The sequence below is a fragment of the Pelobates fuscus genome, chromosome 1 (genome assembly GCF_036172605.1).
Source record: "Pelobates fuscus isolate aPelFus1 chromosome 1, aPelFus1.pri, whole genome shotgun sequence".
NCBI lineage: Eukaryota > Metazoa > Chordata > Amphibia > Anura > Pelobatidae > Pelobates > Pelobates fuscus.
This window is the reverse complement of record NC_086317.1, coordinates 122158841-122175154: the sequence shown is the minus strand read 5'-3', so window position 1 is coordinate 122175154 and position 16314 is coordinate 122158841. Positions and strand designations below refer to the sequence as shown.

General features: G+C 32.1%; 10 non-coding genes across 10 annotated transcripts; all 10 read left to right on the top strand.

Moving 5' to 3' along the window:
* The first annotated feature begins 537 nt into the window (after positions 1 to 537).
* On the top strand, positions 538 to 609 carry TRNAC-GCA (transfer RNA cysteine (anticodon GCA)). The gene has a single exon. It is a non-coding gene; the product is annotated as a tRNA-Cys (tRNA).
* A 1358-nt stretch (positions 610 to 1967) lies between these two features.
* Positions 1968 to 2039, top strand: TRNAC-GCA (transfer RNA cysteine (anticodon GCA)). The gene has a single exon. It is a non-coding gene; the product is annotated as a tRNA-Cys (tRNA).
* Positions 2040 to 3321: 1282 nt separating this feature from the next.
* On the top strand, positions 3322 to 3393 carry TRNAC-GCA (transfer RNA cysteine (anticodon GCA)). The gene has a single exon. It is a non-coding gene; the product is annotated as a tRNA-Cys (tRNA).
* An 894-nt stretch (positions 3394 to 4287) lies between these two features.
* On the top strand, positions 4288 to 4359 carry TRNAC-GCA (transfer RNA cysteine (anticodon GCA)). Its single transcript has one exon. It is a non-coding gene; the product is annotated as a tRNA-Cys (tRNA).
* A 1279-nt stretch (positions 4360 to 5638) lies between these two features.
* TRNAC-GCA (transfer RNA cysteine (anticodon GCA)) lies at positions 5639 to 5710 on the top strand. The gene has a single exon. It is a non-coding gene; the product is annotated as a tRNA-Cys (tRNA).
* Positions 5711 to 6603: 893 nt separating this feature from the next.
* Positions 6604 to 6675, top strand: TRNAC-GCA (transfer RNA cysteine (anticodon GCA)). Its single transcript has one exon. It is a non-coding gene; the product is annotated as a tRNA-Cys (tRNA).
* A 2719-nt stretch (positions 6676 to 9394) lies between these two features.
* Positions 9395 to 9466, top strand: TRNAC-GCA (transfer RNA cysteine (anticodon GCA)). Its single transcript has one exon. It is a non-coding gene; the product is annotated as a tRNA-Cys (tRNA).
* Positions 9467 to 12103: 2637 nt separating this feature from the next.
* On the top strand, positions 12104 to 12175 carry TRNAC-GCA (transfer RNA cysteine (anticodon GCA)). The gene has a single exon. It is a non-coding gene; the product is annotated as a tRNA-Cys (tRNA).
* Positions 12176 to 13068: 893 nt separating this feature from the next.
* Positions 13069 to 13140, top strand: TRNAC-GCA (transfer RNA cysteine (anticodon GCA)). Its single transcript has one exon. It is a non-coding gene; the product is annotated as a tRNA-Cys (tRNA).
* Positions 13141 to 15857: 2717 nt separating this feature from the next.
* Positions 15858 to 15929, top strand: TRNAC-GCA (transfer RNA cysteine (anticodon GCA)). Its single transcript has one exon. It is a non-coding gene; the product is annotated as a tRNA-Cys (tRNA).
* Positions 15930 to 16314: the final 385 nt, after the last annotated feature.

Genomic DNA, 16314 nt, shown 5'->3' with positions numbered 1-16314 from the left:
TGACCAGCAGGAGGCCGTCAAGAGAACCTAAATTAAGAAAAACAAATAAATACATTCTTAAATTATATGGGGGGGAAATCAAAAGTAATCAAAACATGCCAATTTGGGGGTATAACTCAAATCCTGGTGCCCCCTTTAAAAATCTTGAATGGTAATATATTTTCAGAATCATGACTAACATCATGTCATCAATTTGAAAATTGTATTTAAAGAAAAAAAATTTTTTCATCAAAATATTTATTTCCTACTCGTATGATGAAATCTACCATACTGTTCCTTGAAAAGTAACAGATTTTTATTTCAGTGCAACATGTTGTAGTGTTACAAATTTCTACTAGATGCTGGTGGAGAATGGACACATTTTCCTCTCATTTGAAGAAATCTTCCTCTCGATTCTAAATCAAAGAGCAGAATTTACTAATTTCTGTCGATTGACCAGCAGGAGGCCGTCAAGAGAACCTAAATTAAGAAAAACAAATAAATACATTCTTAAATTATATTGGGGGGAAATCAAAAGTAATCAAAACATGCCAATTTGGGGGTATAGCTCAGTGGTAGAGCATTTGACTGCAGATCAAGAGGTCTCAGGTTCAAATCCTGGTGCCCCCTTTAAGAAATCTTGAATGGTAATATATTTTCAGAATCATGACTAACATCATGTCATCAATTTGAAAATTGTATTTAAAGAAAAAAATTTTTTTCATCAAAATATTTATTTCCTACTCGTATGATGAAATCTACCATACTGTTCCTTGAAAAGTAACAGATTTTTATTTCAGTGCAACAGGTTATAGTGTTATAAATTTCTACTAGATGCTGGTGGAGAATGGACACATTTTCCTGTCATTTGAAGAAATCTTCCTCTCGATTCTAAATCAAAAAGCAGAATTTACTCATTTCTGTCGATTTTGTGAGTTCTGCTAATGACCAGCAGGAGGCCGTCAAGAGAACCTAAATTAAGAAAAACAAATAAATACATTCTTAAATTATATTGGGGGGAAATCAAAAGTATTAAAAACATGCCAAATTGGGGGTATAGCTCAGTGGTAGAGCATTTGACTGCAGATCAAGAGGTCTCAGGTTCAAATTCTGGTGCCACCTTTAAAAATCTTGAATGGTAATATATTTTCAGAATCATGACTAACATCATGACCTCAATTTGAAAATTGTATTTTAAGAAAAAAAATTTTTTCATCAAAATATTTATTTCCTACTCGTATGATGAAATCTACCATACTGTTCCTTGAAAAGTAACAGATTTTTATTTCAGTGCAACATGTTATAGTGTTACAAATTTCTACTAGATGCTGGTGGAGAATGGACACATTTTCCTCTCATTTGAAGAAATCTTCCTCTCGATTCTAAATCAAAGAGCAGAATTTACTAATTTCTGTCGATTTTGTGAGTTCTGCTAATGACCAGCAGGAGGCCGTCAAGAGAACCTAAATTAAGAAAAACAAATAAATACATTCTTAAATTATATGGGGGGAAATCAAAAGTAATCAAAACATGCCAATTTGGGGGTATAACTCAAATCCTGGTGCCCCCTTTAAAAATCTTGAATGGTAATATATTTTCAGAATCATGACTAACATCATGTCCTCAATTTGAAAATTGTATTTTAAGAAAAAAAAATTTTCATCAAAATATTTATTTCCTACTCGTATGATGAAATCTACCATACTGTTCCTTGAAAAGTAACAGATTTTTATTTCAGTGCAACATGTTATAGTGTTACAAATTTCTACTAGATGCTGGTGGAGAATGGACACATTTTCCTCTCATTTGAAGAAATCTTCCTCTCGATTCTAAATCAAAGAGCAGAATTTACTCATTTCTGTCGATTTTGTGAGTTCTGCTAATGACCAGCAGGAGGCCATCAAGAGAACCTAAATTAAGAAAAACAAATAAATACATTCTTAAATTATATTGGGGGGAAATCAAAAGTAATCAAAACATGCCAAATTGGGGGTATAGCTCAGTGGTAGAGCATTTGACTGCAGATCAAGAGGTCTCAGGTTTAAATCCTGGTGCCCCCTTTAAAAATCTTGAATGGTAATATATTTTCAGAATCATGACTAACATCATGTCCTCAATTTGAAAATTGTATTTAAAGAAAAAAATTTTTTTCATCAAAATATTTATTTCCTACTCGTATGATGAAATCTACCATACTGTTCCTTGAAAAGTAACAGATTTTTATTTCAGTGCAACATGTTATAGTGTTACAAATTTCTACTAGATGCTGGTGGAGAATGGACACATTTTCCTCTCATTTGAAGAAATCTTCCTCTCGATTCTAAATCAAAGAGCAGAATTTACTCATTTCTGTCGATTTAGTGAGTTCTGCTAATGACCAGCAGGAGGCCGTCAAGAGAACCTAAATTAAGAAAAACAAATAAATACATTCTTAAATTATATGGGGGGAAATCAAAAGTAATCAAAACATGCCAATTTGGGGGTATAACTCAAATCCTGGTGCCCCCTTTAAAAATCTTGAATGGTAATATATTTTCAGAATCATGACTAACATCATGTCATCAATTTGAAAATTGTATTTAAAGAAAAACATTTTTTTCATCAAAATATTTATTTCCTACTCGTATGATGAAATCTACCATACTGTTCCTTGAAAAGTAACAGATTTTTATTTCAGTGCAACATGTTGTAGTGTTACAAATTTCTACTAGATGCTGGTGGAGAATGGACACATTTTCCTCTCATTTGAAGAAATCTTCCTCTCGATTCTAAATCAAAGAGCAGAATTTACTAATTTCTGTCGATTGACCAGCAGGAGGCCGTCAAGAGAACCTAAATTAAGAAAAACAAATAAATACATTCTTAAATTATATGGGGGGGAAATCAAAAGTAATCAAAACATGCCAATTTGGGGGTATAACTCAAATCCTGGTGCCCCCTTTAAAAATCTTGAATGGTAATATATTTTCAGAATCATGACTAACATCATGTCATCAATTTGAAAATTGTATTTAAAGAAAAAAAATTTTTTCATCAAAATATTTATTTCCTACTCGTATGATGAAATCTACCATACTGTTCCTTGAAAAGTAACAGATTTTTATTTCAGTGCAACATGTTGTAGTGTTACAAATTTCTACTAGATGCTGGTGGAGAATGGACACATTTTCCTCTCATTTGAAGAAATCTTCCTCTCGATTCTAAATCAAAGAGCAGAATTTACTAATTTCTGTCGATTGACCAGCAGGAGGCCGTCAAGAGAACCTAAATTAAGAAAAACAAATAAATACATTCTTAAATTATATTGGGGGGAAATCAAAAGTAATCAAAACATGCCAATTTGGGGGTATAGCTCAGTGGTAGAGCATTTGACTGCAGATCAAGAGGTCTCAGGTTCAAATCCTGGTGCCCCCTTTAAGAAATCTTGAATGGTAATATATTTTCAGAATCATGACTAACATCATGTCCTCAATTTGAAAATTGTATTTTAAGAAAAAACATTTTTCCATCAAAATATTTATTTCCTACTCGTATTATGAAATCTACCATACTGTTCCTTGAAAAGTAACAGATTTTTATTTCAGTGCAACAGGTTATAGTGTTATAAATTTCTACTAGATGCTGGTGGAGAATGGACACATTTTCCTCTCATTTGAAGAAATCTTCCTCTCGATTCTAAATCAAAGAGCAGAATTTTCTCATTTCTGTTAATTTTATGAGTTCTGCTAATGACCAGCAGGAGGCCGTCAAGAGAATCTAAATTAAGAAAAACAAATAAATACATTCTTAAATTATATTGGGGGGAAATCAAAAGTATTAAAAAACATGCCAAATTGGGGGTATAGTTCAGTTGTAGAGCATTTGACTGCAGATCAAGAGGTCTCAGGTTCAAATCCTGGTGCCCACTTTAAAAATCTTGAATGGTAATATATTTTCAGAATCATGACTAACATCATGTCATCAATTTGAAAATTGTATTTAAAGAAAAAAAATTTTTTCATCAAAATATTTATTTCCTACTCGTATGATGAAATCTACCATACTGTTCCTTGAAAAGTAACAGATTTTTATTTCAGTGCAACATGTTGTAGTGTTACAAATTTCTACTAGATGCTGGTGGAGAATGGACACATTTTCCTCTCATTTGAAGAAATCTTCCTCTCGATTCTAAATCAAAGAGCAGAATTTACTAATTTCTGTCGATTGACCAGCAGGAGGCCATCAAGAGAACCTAAATTAAGAAAAACAAATAAATACATTCTTAAATTATATTGGGGGAAATCAAAAGTAATCAAAACATGCCAAATTGGGGGTATAGCTCAGTGGTAGAGCATTTGACTGCAGATCAAGAGGTCTCAGGTTTAAATCCTGGTGCCCCCTTTAAAAATCTTGAATGGTAATATATTTTCAGAATCATGACTAACATCATGTCCTCAATTTGAAAATTGTATTTAAAGAAAAAAAATTTTTTCATCAAAATATTTATTTCCTACTCGTATGATGAAATCTACCATACTGTTCCTTGAAAAGTAACAGATTTTTATTTCAGTGCAACATGTTATAGTGTTACAAATTTCTACTAGATGCTGGTGGAGAATGGACACATTTTCCTCTCATTTGAAGAAATCTTCCTCTCGATTCTAAATCAAAGAGCAGAATTTACTCATTTCTGTCGATTTAGTGAGTTCTGCTAATGACCAGCAGGAGGCCGTCAAGAGAACCTAAATTAAGAAAAACAAATAAATACATTCTTAAATTATATGGGGGGGAAATCAAAAGTAATCAAAACATGCCAATTTGGGGGTATAACTCAAATCCTGGTGCCCCCTTTAAAAATCTTGAATGGTAATATATTTTCAGAATCATGACTAACATCATGTCATCAATTTGAAAATTGTATTTAAAGAAAAAAAAATTTTCATCAAAATATTTATTTCCTACTCGTATGATGAAATCTACCATACTGTTCCTTGAAAAGTAACAGATTTTCATTTCAGTGCAACATGTTGTAGTGTTACAAATTTCTACTAGATGCTGGTGGAGAATGGACACATTTTCCTCTCATTTGAAGAAATCTTCCTCTCGATTCTAAATCAAAGCAGAATTTACTAATTTCTGTCGATTGACCAGCAGGAGGCCGTCAAGAGAACCTAAATTAAGAAAAACAAATAAATACATTCTTAAATTATATGGGGGGAAATCAAAAGTAATCAAAACATGCCAATTTGGGGGTATAACTCAAATCCTGGTGCCCCCTTTAAAAATCTTGAATGGTAATATATTTTCAGAATCATGACTAACATCATGTCATCAATTTGAAAATTGTATTTAAAGAAAAAAATTTTTTTCATCAAAATATTTATTTCCTACTCGTATTATGAAATCTACCATACTGTTCCTTGAAAAGTAACAGATTTTTATTTCAGTGCAACATGTTGTAGTGTTACAAATTTCTACTAGATGCTGGTGGAGAATGGACACATTTTCCTCTCATTTGAAGAAATCTTCCTCTCGATTCTAAATCAAAGAGCAGAATTTACTAATTTCTGTCGATTGACCAGCAGGAGGCCGTCAAGAGAACCTAAATTAAGAAAAACAAATAAATACATTCTTAAATTATATTGGGGGGAAATCAAAAGTAATCAAAACATGCCAATTTGGGGGTATAGCTCAGTGGTAGAGCATTTGACTGCAGATCAAGAGGTCTCAGGTTCAAATCCTGGTGCCCCCTTTAAAAATCTTGAATGGTAATATATTTTCAGAATCATGACTAACATCATGTCCTCAATTTGAAAATTGTATTTTAAGAAAAAACATTTTTTCATCAAAATATTTATTTCCTACTCGTATTATGAAATCTACCATACTGTTCCTTGAAAAGTAACAGATTTTTATTTCAGTGCAACAGGTTATAGTGTTATAAATTTCTACTAGATGCTGGTGGAGAATGGACACATTTTCCTCTCATTTGAAGAAATCTTCCTCTCGATTCTAAATCAAAGAGCAGAATTTTCTCATTTCTGTTAATTTTATGAGTTCTGCTAATGACCAGCAGGAGGCCGTCAAGAGAATCTAAATTAAGAAAAACAAATAAATACATTCTTAAATTATATTGGGGGGAAATCAAAAGTATTAAAAAACATGCCAAATTGGGGGTATAGTTCAGTTGTAGAGCATTTGACTGCAGATCAAGAGGTCTCAGGTTCAAATCCTGGTGCCCCCTTTAAAACTCTTGAATGGTAATATATTTTCAGAATCATGACTAACATCATGTCATCAATTTGAAAATTGTATTTAAAGAAAAAAATTTTTTTCATCAAAATATTTATTTCCTACTCGTATGATGAAATCTACCATACTGTTCCTTGAAAAGTAACAGATTTTTATTTCAGTGCAACATGTTGTAGTGTTACAAATTTCTACTAGATGCTGGTGGAGAATGGACACATTTTCCTCTCATTTGAAGAAATCTTCCTCTCGATTCTAAATCAAAGAGCAAAATTTACTAATTTCTGTCGATTGACCAGCAGGAGGCCATCAAGAGAACCTAAATTAAGAAAAACAAATAAATACATTCTTAAATTATATTGGGGGAAATCAAAAGTAATCAAAACATGCCAAATTGGGGGTATAGCTCAGTGGTAGAGCATTTGACTGCAGATCAAGAGGTCCCAGGTTTAAATCCTGGTGCCCCCTTTAAAAATCTTGAATGGTAATATATTTTCAGAATCATGACTAACATCATGTCCTCAATTTGAAAATTGTATTTAAAGAAAAAAAATTTTTTCATCAAAATATTTATTTCCTACTCGTATGATGAAATCTACCATACTGTTCCTTGAAAAGTAACAGATTTTTATTTCAGTGCAACATGTTATAGTGTTACAAATTTCTACTAGATGCTGGTGGAGAATGGACACATTTTCCTCTCATTTGAAGAAATCTTCCTCTCGATTCTAAATCAAAGAGCAGAATTTACTCATTTCTGTCGATTTAGTGAGTTCTGCTAATGACCAGCAGGAGGCCGTCAAGAGTACCTAAATTAAGAAAAACAAATAAATACATTCTTAAATTATATGGGGGGGAAATCAAAAGTAATCAAAACATGCCAATTTGGGGGTATAACTCAAATCCTGGTGCCCCCTTTAAAAATCTTGAATGGTAATATATTTTCAGAATCATGACTAACATCATGTCATCAATTTGAAAATTGTATTTAAAGAAAAAAAAATTTTTCATCAAAATATTTATTTCCTACTCGTATGATGAAATCTACCATACTGTTCCTTGAAAAGTAACAGATTTTCATTTCAGTGCAACATGTTGTAGTGTTACAAATTTCTACTAGATGCTGGTGGAGAATGGACACATTTTCCTCTCATTTGAAGAAATCTTCCTCTCGATTCTAAATCAAAGCAGAATTTACTAATTTCTGTCGATTGACCAGCAGGAGGCCGTCAAGAGAACCTAAATTAAGAAAAACAAATAAATACATTCTTAAATTATATGGGGGGAAATCAAAAGTAATCAAAACATGCCAATTTGGGGGTATAACTCAAATCCTGGTGCCCCCTTTAAAAATCTTGAATGGTAATATATTTTCAGAATCATGACTAACATCATGTCATCAATTTGAAAATTGTATTTAAAGAAAAAAATTTTTTTCATCAAAATATTTATTTCCTACTCGTATTATGAAATCTACCATACTGTTCCTTGAAAAGTAACAGATTTTTATTTCAGTGCAACATGTTGTAGTGTTACAAATTTCTACTAGATGCTGGTGGAGAATGGACACATTTTCCTCTCATTTGAAGAAATCTTCCTCTCGATTCTAAATCAAAGAGCAGAATTTACTAATTTCTGTCGATTGACCAGCAGGAGGCCGTCAAGAGAACCTAAATTAAGAAAAACAAATAAATACATTCTTAAATTATATTGGGGGGAAATCAAAAGTAATCAAAACATGCCAATTTGGGGGTATAGCTCAGTGGTAGAGCATTTGACTGCAGATCAAGAGGTCTCAGGTTCAAATCCTGGTGCCCCATTTAAAAATCTTGAATGGTAATATAACATCATGTCCTCAATTTGAAAATTGTATTTTAAGAAAAAACATTTTTTCATCAAAATATTTATTTCCTACTCGTATTATGAAATCTACCATACTGTTCCTTGAAAAGTAACAGATTTTTATTTCAGTGCAACAGGTTATAGTGTTATAAATTTCTACTAGATGCTGGTGGAGAATGGACACATTTTCCTCTCATTTGAAGAAATCTTCCTCTCGATTCTAAATCAAAGAGCAGAATTTTCTCATTTCTGTTAATTTTATGAGTTCTGCTAATGACCAGCAGGAGGCCGTCAAGAGAACCTAAATTAAGAAAAACAAATAAATACATTCTTAAATTATATTGGGGGGAAATCAAAAGTATTAAAAAACATGCCAAATTGGGGGTATAGCTCAGTTGTAGAGCATTTGACTGCAGATCAAGAGGTCTCAGGATCAAATCCTGGTGCCCCCTTTAAAAATCTTGAATGGTAATATATTTTCAGAATCATGACTAACATCATGTCATCAATTTGAAAATTGTATTTAAAGAAAAAAATTTTTTTCATCAAAATATTTATTTCCTACTCGTATGATGAAATCTACCATACTGTTCCTTGAAAAGTAACAGATTTTTATTTCAGTGCAACAGGTTATAGTGTTATAAATTTCTACTAGATGCTGGTGGAGAATGGACACATTTTCCTCTCATTTGAAGAAATCTTCCTCTCGATTCTAAATCAAAGAGCAGAATTTTCTCATTTCTGTTAATTTTATGAGTTCTGCTAATGACCAGCAGGAGGCCGTCAAGAGAACCTAAATTAAGAAAAACAAATAAATACATTCTTAAATTATATTGGGGGGAAATCAAAAGTATTAAAACACATGCCAAATTGGGGGTATAGCTCAGTTGTAGAGCATTTGACTGCAGATCAAGAGGTCTCAGGTTCAAATCCTGGTGCCCCCTTTAAAAATCTTGAATGGTAATATATTTTCAGAATCATGATTAACATCATGTCATCAATTTGAAAATTGTATTTAAAGAAAAAAATTTTTTTCATCAAAATATTTATTTCCTACTCGTATGATGAAATCTACCATACTGTTCCTTGAAAAGTAACAGATTTTTATTTCAGTGCAACATGTTGTAGTGTTACAAATTTCTACTAGATGCTGGTGGAGAATGGACACATTTTCCTCTCATTTGAAGAAATCTTCCTCTCGATTCTAAATCAAAGAGCAGAATTTACTAATTTCTGTCGATTGACCAGCAGGAGGCCATCAAGAGAACCTAAATTAAGAAAAACAAATAAATACATTCTTAAATTATATTGGGGGAAATCAAAAGTAATCAAAACATGCCAAATTGGGGGTATAGCTCAGTGGTAGAGCATTTGACTGCAGATCAAGAGGTCTCAGGTTTAAATCCTGGTGCCCCCTTTAAAAATCTTGAATGGTAATATATTTTCAGAATCATGACTAACATCATGTCCTCAATTTGAAAATTGTATTTAAAGAAAAAAATTTTTTTCATCAAAATATTTATTTCCTACTCGTATGATGAAATCTACCATACTGTTCCTTGAAAAGTAACAGATTTTTATTTCAGTGCAACATGTTATAGTGTTACAAATTTCTACTAGATGCTGGTGGAGAATGGACACATTTTCCTCTCATTTGAAGAAATCTTCCTCTCGATTCTAAATCAAAGAGCAGAATTTACTCATTTCTGTCGATTTAGTGAGTTCTGCTAATGACCAGCAGGAGGCCGTCAAGAGAACCTAAATTAAGAAAAACAAATAAATACATTCTTAAATTATATGGGGGGGAAATCAAAAGTAATCAAAACATGCCAATTTGCGGGTATAACTCAAATCCTGGTGCCCCCTTTAAAAATCTTGAATGGTAATATATTTTCAGAATCATGACTAACATCATGTCATCAATTTGAAAATTGTATTTAAAGAAAAAAATTTTTTTCATCAAAATATTTATTTCCTACTCGTATGATGAAATCTACCATACTGTTCCTTGAAAAGTAACAGATTTTTATTTCAGTGCAACATGTTGTAGTGTTACAAATTTCTACTAGATGCTGGTGGAGAATGGACACATTTTCCTCTCATTTGAAGAAATCTTCCTCTCGATTCTAAATCAAAGAGCAGAATTTACTAATTTCTGTCGATTGACCAGCAGGAGGCCGTCAAGAGAACCTAAATTAAGAAAAACAAATAAATACATTCTTAAATTATATGGGGGGGAAATCAAAAGTAATCAAAACATGCCAATTTGGGGGTATAACTCAAATCCTGGTGCCCCCTTTAAAAATCTTGAATGGTAATATATTTTCAGAATCATGACTAACATCATGTCATCAATTTGAAAATTGTATTTAAAGAAAAAAATTTTTTTCATCAAAATATTTATTTCCTACTCGTATGATGAAATCTACCATACTGTTCCTTGAAAAGTAACAGATTTTTATTTCAGTGCAACATGTTGTAGTGTTACAAATTTCTACTAGATGCTGGTGGAGAATGGACACATTTTCCTCTCATTTGAAGAAATCTTCCTCTCGATTCTAAATCAAAGAGCAGAATTTACTAATTTCTGTCGATTGACCAGCAGGAGGCCGTCAAGAGAACCTAAATTAAGAAAAACAAATAAATACATTCTTAAATTATATTGGGGGGAAATCAAAAGTAATCAAAACATGCCAATTTGGTGGTATAGCTCAGTGGTAGAGCATTTGACTGCAGATCAAGAGGTTTCAGGTTCAAATCCTGGTGCCCCCTTTAAAAATCTTGAATGGTAATATATTTTCAGAATCATGACTAACATCATGTCCTCAATTTGAAAATTGTATTTAAAGAAAAACATTTTTTTCATCAAAATATTTATTTCCTACTCGTATGATGAAATCTACCATACTGTTCCTTGAAAAGTAACAGATTTTTATTTCAGTGCAACATGTTATAGTGTTACAAATTTCTACTAGATGCTGGTGGAGAATGGACACATTTTCCTCTCATTTGAAGAAATCTTCCTCTCGATTCTAAATCAAAGAGCAGAATTTACTCATTTCTGTCGATTTAGTGAGTTCTGCTAATGACCAGCAGGAGGCCGTCAAGAGAACCTAAATTAAGAAAAACAAATAAATACATTCTTAAATTATATGGGGGGGAAATCAAAAGTAATCAAAACATGCCAATTTGGGGGTATAACTCAAATCCTGGTGCCCCCTTTAAAAATCTTGAATGGTAATATATTTTCAGAATCATGACTAACATCATGTCATCAATTTGAAAATTGTATTTAAAGAAAAAAAATTTTTTCATCAAAATATTTATTTCCTACTCGTATGATGAAATCTACCATACTGTTCCTTGAAAAGTAACAGATTTTCATTTCAGTGCAACATGTTGTAGTGTTACAAATTTCTACTAGATGCTGGTGGAGAATGGACACATTTTCCTCTCATTTGAAGAAATCTTCCTCTCGATTCTAAATCAAAGAGCAGAATTTACTAATTTCTGTCGATTGACCAGCAGGAGGCCGTCAAGAGAACCTAAATTAAGAAAAACAAATAAATACATTCTTAAATTATATGGGGGGAAATCAAAAGTAATCAAAACATGCCAATTTGGGGGTATAACTCAAATCCTGGTGCCCCCTTTAAAAATCTTGAATGGTAATATATTTTCAGAATCATGACTAACATCATGTCATCAATTTGAAAATTGTATTTAAAGAAAAATTTTTTTTTCATCAAAATATTTATTTCCTACTCGTATTATGAAATCTACCATACTGTTCCTTGAAAAGTAACAGATTTTTATTTCAGTGCAACATGTTGTAGTGTTACAAATTTCTACTAGATGCTGGTGGAGAATGGACACATTTTCCTCTCATTTGAAGAAATCTTCCTCTCGATTCTAAATCAAAGAGCAGAATTTACTAATTTCTGTCGATTGACCAGCAGGAGGCCGTCAAGAGAACCTAAATTAAGAAAAACAAATAAATACATTCTTAAATTATATTGGGGGGAAATCAAAAGTAATCAAAACATGCCAATTTGGGGGTATAGCTCAGTGGTAGAGCATTTGACTGCAGATCAAGAGGTCTCAGGTTCAAATCCTGGTGCCCCCTTTAAAAATCTTGAATGGTAATATATTTTCAGAATCATGACTAACATCATGTCCTCAATTTGAAAATTGTATTTTAAGAAAAAAAAAAATTTCATCAAAATATTTATTTCCTACTCGTATTATGAAATCTACCATACTGTTCCTTGAAAAGTAACAGATTTTTATTTCAGTGCAACAGGTTATAGTGTTATAAATTTCTACTAGATGCTGGTGGAGAATGGACACATTTTCCTCTCATTTGAAGAAATCTTCCTCTCGATTCTAAATCAAAGAGCAGAATTTTCTCATTTCTGTTAATTTTATGAGTTCTGCTAATGACCAGCAGGAGGCCGTCAAGAGAATCTAAATTAAGAAAAACAAATAAATACATTCTTAAATTATATTGGGGGGAAATCAAAAGTATTAAAAAACATGCCAAATTGGGGGTATAGTTCAGTTGTAGAGCATTTGAATGCAGATCAAGAGGTCTCAGGTTCAAATCCTGGTGCCCCCTTTAAAAATCTTGAATGGTAATATATTTTCAGAATCATGACTAACATCATGTCATCAATTTGAAAATTGTATTTAAAGAAAAAAAATTTTTTCATCAAAATATTTATTTCCTACTCGTATGATGAAATCTACCATACTGTTCCTTGAAAAGTAACAGATTTTTATTTCAGTGCAACATGTTGTAGTGTTACAAATTTCTACTAGATGCTGGTGGAGAATGGACACATTTTCCTCTCATTTGAAGAAATCTTCCTCTCGATTCTAAATCAAAGAGCAGAATTTACTAATTTCTGTCGATTGACCAGCAGGAGGCCATCAAGAGAACCTAAATTAAGAAAAACAAATAAATACATTCTTAAATTATATTGGGGGAAATCAAAAGTAATCAAAACATGCCAAATTGGGGGTATAGCTCAGTGGTAGAGCATTTGACTGCAGATTAAGAGGTCCCAGGTTTAAATCCTGGTGCCCCCTTTAAAAATCTTGAATGGTAATATATTTTCAGAATCATGACTAACATCATGTCCTCAATTTGAAAATTGTATTTAAAGAAAAAAATTTTTTTCATCAAAATATTTATTTCCTACTCGTATGATGAAATCTACCATACTGTTCCTTGAAAAGTAACAGATTTTTATTTCAGTGCAACATGTTATAGTGTTACAAATTTCTACTAGATGCTGGTGGAGAATGGACACATTTTCCTCTCATTTGAAGAAATCTTCCTCTCGATTCTAAATCAAAGAGCAGAATTTACTCATTTCTGTCGATTTAGTGAGTTCTGCTAATGACCAGCAGGAGGCCGTCAAGAGTACCTAAATTAAGAAAAACAAATAAATACATTCTTAAATTATATGGGGGGAAATCAAAAGTAATCAAAACATGCCAATTTGGGGGTATAACTCAAATCCTGGTGCCCCCTTTAAAAATCTTGAATGGTAATATATTTTCAGAATCATGACTAACATCATGTCATCAATTTGAAAATTGTATTTAAAGAAAAAAAATTTTTTCATCAAAATATTTATTTCCTACTCGTATGATGAAATCTACCATACTGTTCCTTGAAAAGTAACAGATTTTCATTTCAGTGCAACATGTTGTAGTGTTACAAATTTCTACTAGATGCTGGTGGAGAATGGATACATTTTCCTCTCATTTGAAGAAATCTTCCTCTCGATTCTAAATCAAAGCAGAATTTACTAATTTCTGTCGATTGACCAGCAGGAGGCCGTCAAGAGAACCTAAATTAAGAAAAACAAATAAATACATTCTTAAACTATATGGGGGGAAATCAAAAGTAATCAAAACATGCCAATTTGGGGGTATAACTCAAATCCTGGTGCCCCCTTTAAAAATCTTGAATGGTAATATATTTTCAGAATCATGACTAACATCATGTCATCAATTTGAAAATTGTATTTAAAGAAAAAATTTTTTTTCATCAAAATATTTATTTCCTACTCGTATTATGAAATCTACCATACTGTTCCTTGAAAAGTAACAGATTTTTATTTCAGTGCAACATGTTGTAGTGTTACAAATTTCTACTAGATGCTGGTGGAGAATGGACACATTTTCCTCTCATTTGAAGAAATCTTCCTCTCGATTCTAAATCAAAGAGCAGAATTTACTAATTTCTGTCGATTGACCAGCAGGAGGCCGTCAAGAGAACCTAAATTAAGAAAAACAAATAAATACATTCTTAAATTATATTGGGGGAAATCAAAAGTAATCAAATCATGCCAATTTTGGGGTATAGCTCAGTGGTAGAGCATTTGTCTGCAGATCAAGAGGTCTCAGGTTCAAATCCTGGTGCCCCCTTTAAAAATCTTGAATGGTAATATAACATCATGTCCTCAATTTGAAAATTGTATTTTAAGAAAAAACATTTTTTCATCAAAATATTTATTTCCTACTCGTATTATGAAATCTACCATACTGTTCCTTGAAAAGTAACAGATTTTTATTTCAGTGCAACAGGTTATAGTGTTATAAATTTCTACTAGATGCTGGTGGAGAATGGACACATTTTCCTCTCATTTGAAGAAATCTTCCTCTCGATTCTAAATCAAAGAGCAGAATTTTCTCATTTCTGTTAATTTTATGAGTTCTGCTAATGACCAGCAGGAGGCCGTCAAGAGAACCTAAATTAAGAAAAACAAATAAATACATTCTTAAATTATATTGGGGGGAAATCAAAAGTATTAAAAAACATGCCAAATTGGGGGTATAGCTCAGTTGTAGAGCATTTGACTGCAGATCAAGAGGTCTCAGGATCAAATCCTGGTGCCCCCTTTAAAAATCTTGAATGGTAATATATTTTCAGAATCATGACTAACATCATGTCATCAATTTGAAAATTGTATTTAAAGAAAAAAAAATTTTTCATCAAAATATTTATTTCCTACTCGTATGATGAAATCTACCATACTGTTCCTTGAAAAGTAACAGATTTTTATTTCAGTGCAACAGGTTATAGTGTTATAAATTTCTACTAGATGCTGGTGGAGAATGGACACATTTTCCTCTCATTTGAAGAAATCTTCCTCTCGATTCTAAATCAAAGAGCAGAATTTTCTCATTTCTGTTAATTTTATGAGTTCTGCTAATGACCAGCAGGAGGCCGTCAAGAGAACCTAAATTAAGAAAAACAAATAAATACATTCTTAAATTATATTGGGGGGAAATCAAAAGTATTAAAACACATGCCAAATTGGGGGTATAGCTCAGTTGTAGAGCATTTGACTGCAGATCAAGAGGTCTCAGGTTCAAATCCTGGTGCCCCCTTTAAAAATCTTGAATGGTAATATATTTTCAGAATCATGATTAACATCATGTCATCAATTTGAAAATTGTATTTAAAGAAAAAAATTTTTTTCATCAAAATATTTATTTCCTACTCGTATGATGAAATCTACCATACTGTTCCTTGAAAAGTAACAGATTTTTATTTCAGTGCAACATGTTGTAGTGTTACAAATTTCTACTAGATGCTGGTGGAGAATGGACACATTTTCCTCTCATTTGAAGAAATCTTCCTCTCGATTCTAAATCAAAGAGCAGAATTTACTAATTTCTGTCGATTGACCAGCAGGAGGCCATCAAGAGAACCTAAATTAAGAAAAACAAATAAATACATTCTTAAATTATATTGGGGGAAATCAAAAGTAATCAAAGCATGCCAAATTGGGGGTATAGCTCAGTGGTAGAGCATTTGACTGCAGATCAAGAGGTCTCAGGTTTAAATCCTGGTGCCCCCTTTAAAAATCTTGAATGGTAATATATTTTCAGAATCATGACTAACATCATGTCCTCAATTTGAAAATTGTATTTAAAGAAAAAAAATTTTTTCATCAAAATATTTATTTCCTACTCGTATGATGAAATCTACCATACTGTTCCTTGAAAAGTAACAGATTTTTATTTCAGTGCAACATGTTATAGTGTTACAAATTTCTACTAGATGCTGGTGGAGAATGGACACATTTTCCTCTCATTTGAAGAAATCTTCCTCTCGATTCTAAATCAAAGAGCAGAATTTACTCATTTCTGTCGATTTAGTGAGTTCTGCTAATGACCAGCAGGAGGCCGTCAAGAGAACCTAAATTAAGAAAAACAAATAAATACATTCTTAAATTATATGGG